Raw genomic sequence first — 8,921 nt, 5'->3', positions numbered from 1 at the left:
GTCAAATCTTGATAAACCCTTTTGTAGGCATTTGCTGCCACCTTCTCCCTATCATGAGAAAAAAAATCTTCTTTTACCACAGTGTACCATATTATAACTTTGTTGAGCATTTATCGTGCACCTAACACGAATCTAATAGCATTCTAGATACTTCAGTGGCGCCAAAAAAAAAAAGCATAAGGACATTCCTGTGCCCACTGAATCTACTACACTTTCATACATACAAGGTCTGATTAGAAGATACCGATGAACGTATCACAGTATAGCGCACAAGTGGCAATATATGTACTCTAATGATACCAGTAGTGCTTTTTTTTTTTTTAAGCTTCTTCAAAATTACTTTCAGAACCTGCTGCTCATTCTTTTGAATGTCATGAATGATACCAAATCTTCCTTTTAAGGTAGATTTGGTTTTTTGGAAACAGTATTCATTGAATATCTATTCGGCAAGAACTCACTAGGGTGGGGCTGTGGGGGGGTGGTTCTTGTAGCAAAATGGCACCTACCTTCAAAGAACTTACTCCCTAATTGAGATGAGTGTATAAGAAGACATCATAAATGCGGGAAGTGGATCTTACCACAAGCAATATGTGAGCAGAGGGAAGATAAAGCCACTGATTCTGATGGGTTCCAGGAAAGACTTTTCCAAGAGGTGTATTAGATCAGAGGTTGGCAAACTACAGCTTGCATGCTGCTGCTGCCTGATTTTGTGAAAAAAGTTTTACTGGAACACAGCCATGCCCATTTGTGTTTACGTATATTGTCTATGGCTGCTTTTAGATTACAGCAGTAGAGCTGAGTAGTTGCCATAGAACTATGGACCACAAAGCCTAAAATATGTGCTATTTGGTCCTTTACAGAAAATGTGCCAACCTGTTCTAGACTTCTAAGGTCAGGACAATGGGCAGGGAAGTAGAGAGGGTTTGTTTTTACTTTAGTATATACATTTGAAAATTCAGAACATTTTTCTACGTTGCCAAAATAACAAATGCTTAAAGTTAACAATGTATCCTTAATCTAATACAAATCTATGTTCACCCTTCCCCAGTTGGTCTAAGAAAAGTACTTTTAGAGCTGATTTTTGTCCAACCCTGGATCCAATCCAGGAACCATGCCATTACACCAGGTTATGTGTTTTAACTCTCTTAGTCTGGATTCCTGGAACAACCTTTATTTGGTAACACTTATTTGTTGAAGAGAATTGGGCCAGTTGTTTAGAGAGTGGTCTCGGATTCGACTGACTGCTTCTTCACAGCGTCCTTTAACTTATTCCTCTAACCACTATTTTTCCTAAACAGGATTAGATCTAGAGTAACAGGATTAGATCTAGAGTCAGAGGGATTCTTTTTTTTTTTTTTTGGCCACGCTGCATGGCTTGTGGGATCTTAGTCCCCCAACCAGGGATTGAATCCGGGCCCTCAGCAGTGAAAGCACAGAGTCCGAACCACTGGACCACCAGGGAATCCCCTAGAGTCAGAGAGATTCAAATTAACCAGTTCTGGGGATAAAAGACATCACAGGAGAGATGTTCTTTATGTTGTGTAACATCAGGACATAGGCCCAGTTGTCCCACCATTAGCCTAATCTCTTCACTGTACGCTTGTATTTGTTGAGAGAGATTTTTGAAACTGGCTAGGTGACAAATATGTGCCCTGAGAGAATGGGCAGCTGGCAGTGCAGCTCTGATTGGTCACTGCTATACAAGAACAGGGGCCCAACATTGCCCCTATTATTTTTTCAAGAACTTATGGACATCCTAATGTTTATGCTAATGTCACAACTTTTAAATGTTGGCTCAATTTTTTTTTTTTTTAATGTGGGCCAAAAAAAGAACAAAACAAAACAAAAACATAGGATCCACAAGTTTTTTGTTTTTTGTTTTTTTTAGTTACTCATCAGTTTATTCAACCCAATACTTAATGGAGCTCCAGGCACTGTCCTGTGTGCTGGAGATATATACAGCTGTGACAAAGCAACCAAAGCCCCTGCCCTCCTGGCTGTAAAACTCTGGTTGAGGAGACAGACAAGAAACAAGATAATAAGAAAAACATGTTATGTTTGGTAGCAAGAGTCCTAGGAGAAAAATAAATTGGGAAAAAGGGAGATGTAATTACAAACTGTAATTAATGTAATTACAAACTGGGGTAAGGGTCAGGACAGACACAAAGCAGGGTTTCTGCCCTAGATGTGGTGGTCAGGGAAGATCCATTTCTAGAGCAGAGGTCATTAATTCTATACTTCCTCAGAATAAACCTGGGAGTGGGGCTTAGTGGGCCCGATACTCAGAGACTGGCATTTTTCACATGATGCTTCTGGTCCCTGTGGGCCATATTGGAGATGTTTTGGTCCGGAGATGTGAAGGCAAGATAGTGGAGTGGCTAGGAGCCCAGACTTCAAGGACAACAGCTCTGCGATGTGTAACCTTGGGTAAGGTACTGCATCTCTCTGAGAGTCGACCAGAGTTTGCAACCTCTGTTTTAGGCTGAGATAATACCATGAATAAAAACAAGTGAAGGTGAAGGACATGTTGAAGAGGGAAGAGACTAGTGTAATCTGAAGCATAGAGTTTGTTGAAGGAAGTAATGGAAGATAAAACTAAAGATAATTTGGGGCCAATTCTTGGTAGGCCTTGAATACATGGCAGGGAATTTGGACTTATTTTAGTTTTTCAGGTAAGTTTTTGAGAAGAGGAGTGACTTCCAATTCATGATTCTGATGACGATGGGAAAACAATGAAAATTTGGTGACAATATTAGTAAGCTTTGCAGTAATTCACGTGAGAGGATTAGAGCTTGAAATAGACCAGGAAAGAGGACAGAGACATGAGGGGAGAAAAATCAGCAGGCCTTAGTAACTGACCAGATTCACTCAGCCAACATTTACAGCATACCAGTCAAGTGCCAGACATGGTTCTAGGCATTTGAGATACACAAATAATATTCCTTGAAAGGAATTTAAAGCTTAGGTGACGTACACTTGAACAAATAACGGGAAATACAGAATAGCATATTGCTAATAGGTAGGAATTAATAAGTACAATGGGACAACAGGAGGAAAGGGGTCAACTATCTACCTGGTGGGATGCAGGAGGGAAGTTTTCTCAGGAATCATTGGAGCTGAGTTCCAAATAGGATCAGATATTGGCAATGAGGAAAGGGGCTAACAGCCAGGTTGAGCGTGTACTGTGAGTCACGAACTAAATATTAAACATCTAGTCATCCCAGCAGCTTTATAAAAAGACTATTATTATCTCCATTTTCTATGTGGGGAAACCGAGACAACGGACAAAATTCACGTAGCTAATAGTAAGAACTGGGATTTGAACCCAGAAAGTCATTCCAGAGCCTGGGCTCCCAACCAGTGCACATAACAAGGGGCATGTAACTAAAGATGAGTCACAGATAAAGACAGAGGTTTCTAGTCTGTGAATGAGAGGACAGTGTCATTAACCTGAATAGGGAGAAGAGGATTAGCAGGTTTCAGGGGTGAAGTAATGAGCTCATTTGGGGAACAATCAGTTGGAAGTGCTTCCCCATAAGAGGGGTTAGCCAGAAAAAGGAAATGTGGGTCTACAGCTTAAGAGCAAGAAGTTAGGGTTAAAGACGTGGATTTGGGAGTTATCTTCCCAAAGGTGATCAAGAAATTCCAGGAATGAATTCAGCCACTAGAGAGAACATGAAGAAAGCTAAGAATGCGACCTTAGGGAATTCCAGAAGTAATCTGGAACAAAATCTGGAAAACAGATGCATGATAAAGGTGGCTAGTGCTCAGCTTTTTTTTTTAAAGTAATTTTGAAGTAATGAATCATTTAAATGTGGCTCATAAACTAGCTGTGAAGGAGTTCCAGAAATGTTTTGTGCTATGAGAGCATTCCTGAAATAAGTGTAGGTTGAGATCATTTCAGCTCAAGTCCTCTAATGATTTGCTTTACTGGATAAACTGCAGAGATCCAAGCCTCTTAACATTTGGAACAAGTCAACAACTTGCAAGGGGATAATAAGTTCCTGTGTGTTAGATTTCCCCACACTAGCTTTTTAGTCACATAAAAGCAATTTTGATTAAGATCTAAGAATTTGTAGCTGAAAAAACCAGTATAGGGTGGCATTAGCTAGTCATTGGTTTTAAGGTGAAGAGACAGAAGGAAGGAATTAGGCTGTGATGTGGAGACACCCAGCCTGATTAGATTAGGGTATCTTACTGGAAAGAATGAAGGATTAAAAAAACGGGTGATTTAGGCAGGGCATATTGATAATAGGAGCATGTGTTTGAACAGATGGGGCACTGAAATTCCTAGACAGGGGATTAATAAGATGAAAGCAGTGTTTTAGAGATTTAAGTGTGGTGAAACTGGGGCACCTGGAAAGCCACTGTAACACAAGCATGAAATAGATGATGTGATGGAGGAAGCAATGATTGATGAATGATGGGCATGGCAGAATAGAAAATGTCTGATAATTCTTTTTTTTTTTAAATTTATTTATTTATTTATGGCTGTGTTGGGTCTTCGTTTCTGTGTGAGGGCTTTCTCTAGTTGCGGCAAGCGGGGGCCACTCATCGCGGTGCACGGGCCTCTCACTATCGCGGCCTCTCTTGCTGCGGAGCACAGGCTCCAGACGCGCAGGCTCAGTAATCGTGGCTCACGGGCCCAGTTGCTCCCGTGGCATGTGGGATCTTCCCAGACCAGGGCTCGAACCCGTGTCCCCTGCATTGGCAGGCAGATTCTCAACCACTGCGCCACCAGGGAAGCCCCTGATAATTCTTAAGGTTGGAAATAGATGGAATTGAGAGAATAGTATTAACAAATGGAAAAAGTTGAGAATGTGATTCTGGGAAAGAAAAAGTTTTGTTTGTGTTTTAGGTCGGGGTCCCCAACCCCCAGGCCTGGGACCGGTAAGGGTCTGCACAGCAGGAGGTGGGTGGCGGGCAAGCCAATGAAGCTTCATCTGCCACCCCCCATCGCTCACATTACCGCTTGAACCATCCCCCCCAACCCCTGTCCGTGGAAAAATCATCTTCCATCTTCCGTGAAACCGGTCCCTGGTGCCAAGAAGGTTGGGGACTGCTGTTTTAGGTGACATTAGGTCAGCTGTGCAGACATATAGGCAGCTGGAGATATAGGACGATGGTGTGGCTGAGAGGCCATGTCTGGAATGGTAGCTTGGGGCTTCTCTCTCAGGAGGAGGGAGAAGAATGAAGCTTTAGTAAAACTCCAGAGAAGAAGGGAGAAAATAAATGAGATGGAGAAACAGTGTTCTAAGAGAAAAGCAAGAAAGTACAATGTCTCTCAAGCCCAATAAGAAATCAATGGTTTCAAACGTAGCAAAGTTTTCTACCACAGGCTATTAAAGATAGCATGGAGCTGGAGGCAGAGGGTATACATTTTATTTTATTTTATTTATTTTTAAATTTATTTGGCTGTGCCAGGTCTTAGTTGCAGCATGCGGAATCTAGTTCCCTGACCAGGGATTGAACCCAGGCCCCCTGCATCGGGAGCTCAGAGTCTTAACCACTGGACCACCAGGGAAGTCCTAGAGGATATACATTTTTTAAAAAAAAAAAAGAGTAGAAAACAACATGGTGATTTGGAAGTGTCAAGTGAAGGTATAGTTTTGTTTGTCCTAAATTAATGAAGGATTGAATGAGTAGAGTAGGAGAATTTTAACTTGTTACGGAAGGATATTCATGGAAGGTTCCTTAGGAGGTTGAAATGAGTGGGACTGCAAGCCAAGGTGCAGAAGGTAACTTCAGGTCAGAAGAGCAAGGCCAAATACTGAACCAGAAAATGAAGAATGCCAGTGGGTAGAATGTAGTAAATACGTAAGAATAGTGAGAAAGGGGGCCTGGTTATGCAACACAAAGAAAAATATAAGGATAGAGAGATAGGATTTGTTGGGATGGAAGGGTGAAGGAATTGTGGGTGGTGGGCTGTGGGGATGGTTAAAATTTGAAATTATCTATTGTACAGGAAGGTTCAAAGTCTTGGCCTCTCACCCCCAGAGTTACAAGGGAAGCATCTGAGAGTGAAAAGTAGTATCTCAGGTACCAAACAACCTCAGCCAGCTTATTCTGGATCCAGATCCTCCATTTTGTAAACCATGGGGGCCTTCTTCTCTTCACAACATAGTTGTCGGTTGCCCTCTGCTGGTCAATTTTGGTCCTGGCTCTTCAGATACTTAAATTTGAGAGTGTGTGCAAAATGGGATTTGGTAGGCAGTCCAGTACAGAACCTATTAGATTCTATTCATTCAGTACATTTTTTTATCACATATATGTCTAAGGCCTAGTAGAGGAGGTACAAACAAATAAAATACACAGTCTTTACTCTCAAGAAGCTTACAGTCCAGTCTGAGTGAAGATTAAAACATGTACACATGACTATGTTAAAAAACAGCCATGTACGCAAAAAGATTTTTTTGGAGTGGCTTATATGTGCCAAGAGTGTATATTCTATGGGGGAAGAAAGATTTCACATAGAAAGATTAGGGAATAGGATATGGTGGGAGACAGGTGGTTACAGAAGACTTCCCAGGAGAACCAGCATTTAAGTGGAGACTGAGAAGAAGGTAAGGATGAGAAAGATTATTTCAGGCAGAGAACAGCAGGAACACAGAAAAATACTATGCCAGGAACTAACAGAATACCAGTGGATGAAATGTAGTGAATATGAAAAAGTGGGGAGAAAAAGAGGGACCAGATCATGAAACACAAAAAGCAACCATGGAAGGGTTTACGGTCCCCGGCTACCTTAAACCGGGGTAGTGTGGATGCTTTAGTGCAGCTTTACATATATCAACTCATGTGGTCCTCAAAAGTACCCCTACCTACCACATGAAGGCTCCAGCAAGTGGTGGGTCCAGCCTGCACTCACCTCTGAGAAAAGTGGACACAGTTGAGACTATTTATGAGGTAGAATAATGTAACTTGTTTTATTTTATTTTAATTAATTTTTGCAGAAGCGTGTCAAAGGAGATGCCTTGCATTCAACCTAGTGGATGGTGATGGTAGGCTCTAGCTGTTGTAATCAAGAACCTCAAAGAGGAGGGGTAAAAAGACGGGGAGGATGGAAAATAATAATGGTGTGGGGGGCAGGGGGAAGGAAGTGGTGAGGCAAAAACAGCATGAGTGGAAAAAACAGCATGAGCAGTGATAGGAAGGTGGGAAACTCCAAAGTGTAAATGTGTAAAAAGCTCTATGAATTACCTTTGAACCCCCTGCCCTCTGGGGAACCTTCTTGGAGATGTGGCTGTGCAAGAAATAAAATACAAAGAGAACATCTTCAACAGGTATCCTAGATATTCCCCACAGTGAGCAACTGGGAATAGGAAGAACCGGCTGAGGTGAGTACAGGAGGGTTAGAGGTTAGAGAAGGATTAATCCCCTAGCTAGGAACTTGGAACATGGAGAATTTAGAACACATAATGAGCACTCAATAAAAAGTGAGTTATCTTCGCACACTCTGGCTCCAGCTGGATTGGCAGCGTTCATGATTCAATAGGCTACTCCCCACTAGCCCTGTGATACCTGAGGTGCAGCTCTTCACAGCAATCCCAGTGAGAGAATGCCTTGTTTCCTGGGTCTTCATTGTAATCAGACCTACAAGATGTGACGTCTGGTCATGAAATCCAGAGGTGCCCTCTTTACCTGGAAACTCCAGTTTTGACTATTATAGCACAACAGGTATTCACATTCCCGAACAAAACTTAACCTTTCTTCAACCAAATCCTTTGCTATGCCCTCCCAAAAGAATGAAACAAGGTATGCCAAAACTGTGCTTGCAAAGCTGAAGTTAAAGAACTCTGAAAGTGCCTTGTATCCTAGCAGCCAATACAGTTGTGCATAATTACGCTTCTCATGGTCACCCTCATTCCCGCCCCCCTCCCCCCAAATCCAGAGGTGAGACCTTCTGGCTTCTGTTTCCGAGACAAAGGGAAGTGCACGAAAGACACGTGGAAGACAAGGGGCTCCCTTCACACACCCTTGAAGGAAAAAAAAAGCGGTCGTCACGAACAGGATTCGAACCTGTGCGGGGAAACCCCATTGGATTTCGAGTCCAACGCCTTAACCACTCGGCCACCGTGACTTCCAAAACCACTTTTCGCCGCGCATTTATAGAAGGGGTCCGCACAGCGACCCGGAGGGAGTGCGACACAGGGAAGCCGGGCCAGGCCCAAACACACACACCCTGTGACCTCCTCCCGCCCCGCTCCTTACCTCTTCCTCCACGCCGCTCAAAGGAATAGAGTCTGGTGGACCGGGTGACCCAAGGACGGAGGGTCTCCCACCCCACGAAGATGAGGGTCTCAAGGAGCGTAAAGCTATTCAGGAGGCGATGGTGAGGCCTGCAGAGGAAGCAGTTGGAGAGGAGGGGCTGGGCCCCCAGGGTAGCGGCTAGGGGACTCCTCGGGTTACGGAGTGAGAGGCGGACCTGGGACATGGCCTTAGGGGCGAAGGAGGCTCAGAAAGAGCTTAAACGGGGAACTCCTGCGGATGGATGAAAGGAAGGAACTTCTTACGGAAAGGGGTCCGGGGTTCCTTGGGATTAAGGGCTCCGTGGGGTTAGAAATGGGCAAGGTGAGGACTACTCGGAGCTATGGGCTGGGGGCTTCTCATGCCACGGGCATCCCCTTGGGGTAGGATAGAGAGGTACCCCACTTCCCGGGCTGAAAGGCAAGAAGAGAAAAGGCTTCAGGTCGGTCGGTAAAGGGCGATCTCAGGGGAGTGTGCGCCCCCTCCAGGAAACAGCCTCCTCCCCGAAGCTCCGGCCGCTCCCGCCGCCGCCGCCGCCGGGGAGGCCGCCAGGGTCGGCCCCGCGCCCCGCGCTCTGCCGCCGCCGCGTGCGGCCGGCCGGCAGGGGGCGCTGCGCGGGCCGGGGCCAGCCTAGGCGGCGGGAGGCGGCGGCCGCGGCGGCGGCGGGAGGCGGC

General features: G+C 44.6%; 1 long non-coding RNA gene across 2 annotated transcripts; it reads right to left on the bottom strand.

Annotated features, from left to right (window-relative positions):
* Positions 1-86: 86 nt before the first annotated feature.
* LOC309609533 lies at positions 87-8,905 on the bottom strand. Of its 2 annotated transcripts, XR_014233473.1 has the most exons (4): positions 8,212-8,779; positions 7,522-7,593; positions 7,201-7,243; positions 87-5,171 (listed from the first exon to the last, which is right to left on the bottom strand). It is a non-coding gene; the product is annotated as an uncharacterized lncRNA (long non-coding RNA). The 2 variants fall into 2 exon arrangements; XR_014233472.1 differs by lacking the exon at positions 7,522-7,593 and having other exon boundaries at positions 8,212-8,905.
* Between the last annotated feature and the right edge of the window lie 16 nt (positions 8,906-8,921).

The sequence above is a fragment of the Balaenoptera borealis genome (genome assembly GCF_965194805.1).
Source record: "Balaenoptera borealis genome assembly, chromosome: 13".
Taxonomy (NCBI): domain Eukaryota; kingdom Metazoa; phylum Chordata; class Mammalia; order Artiodactyla; family Balaenopteridae; genus Balaenoptera; species Balaenoptera borealis.
The sequence above is the reverse complement of the archived record's forward strand: the minus strand, read 5'-3'. Positions and strand labels throughout refer to the sequence as shown.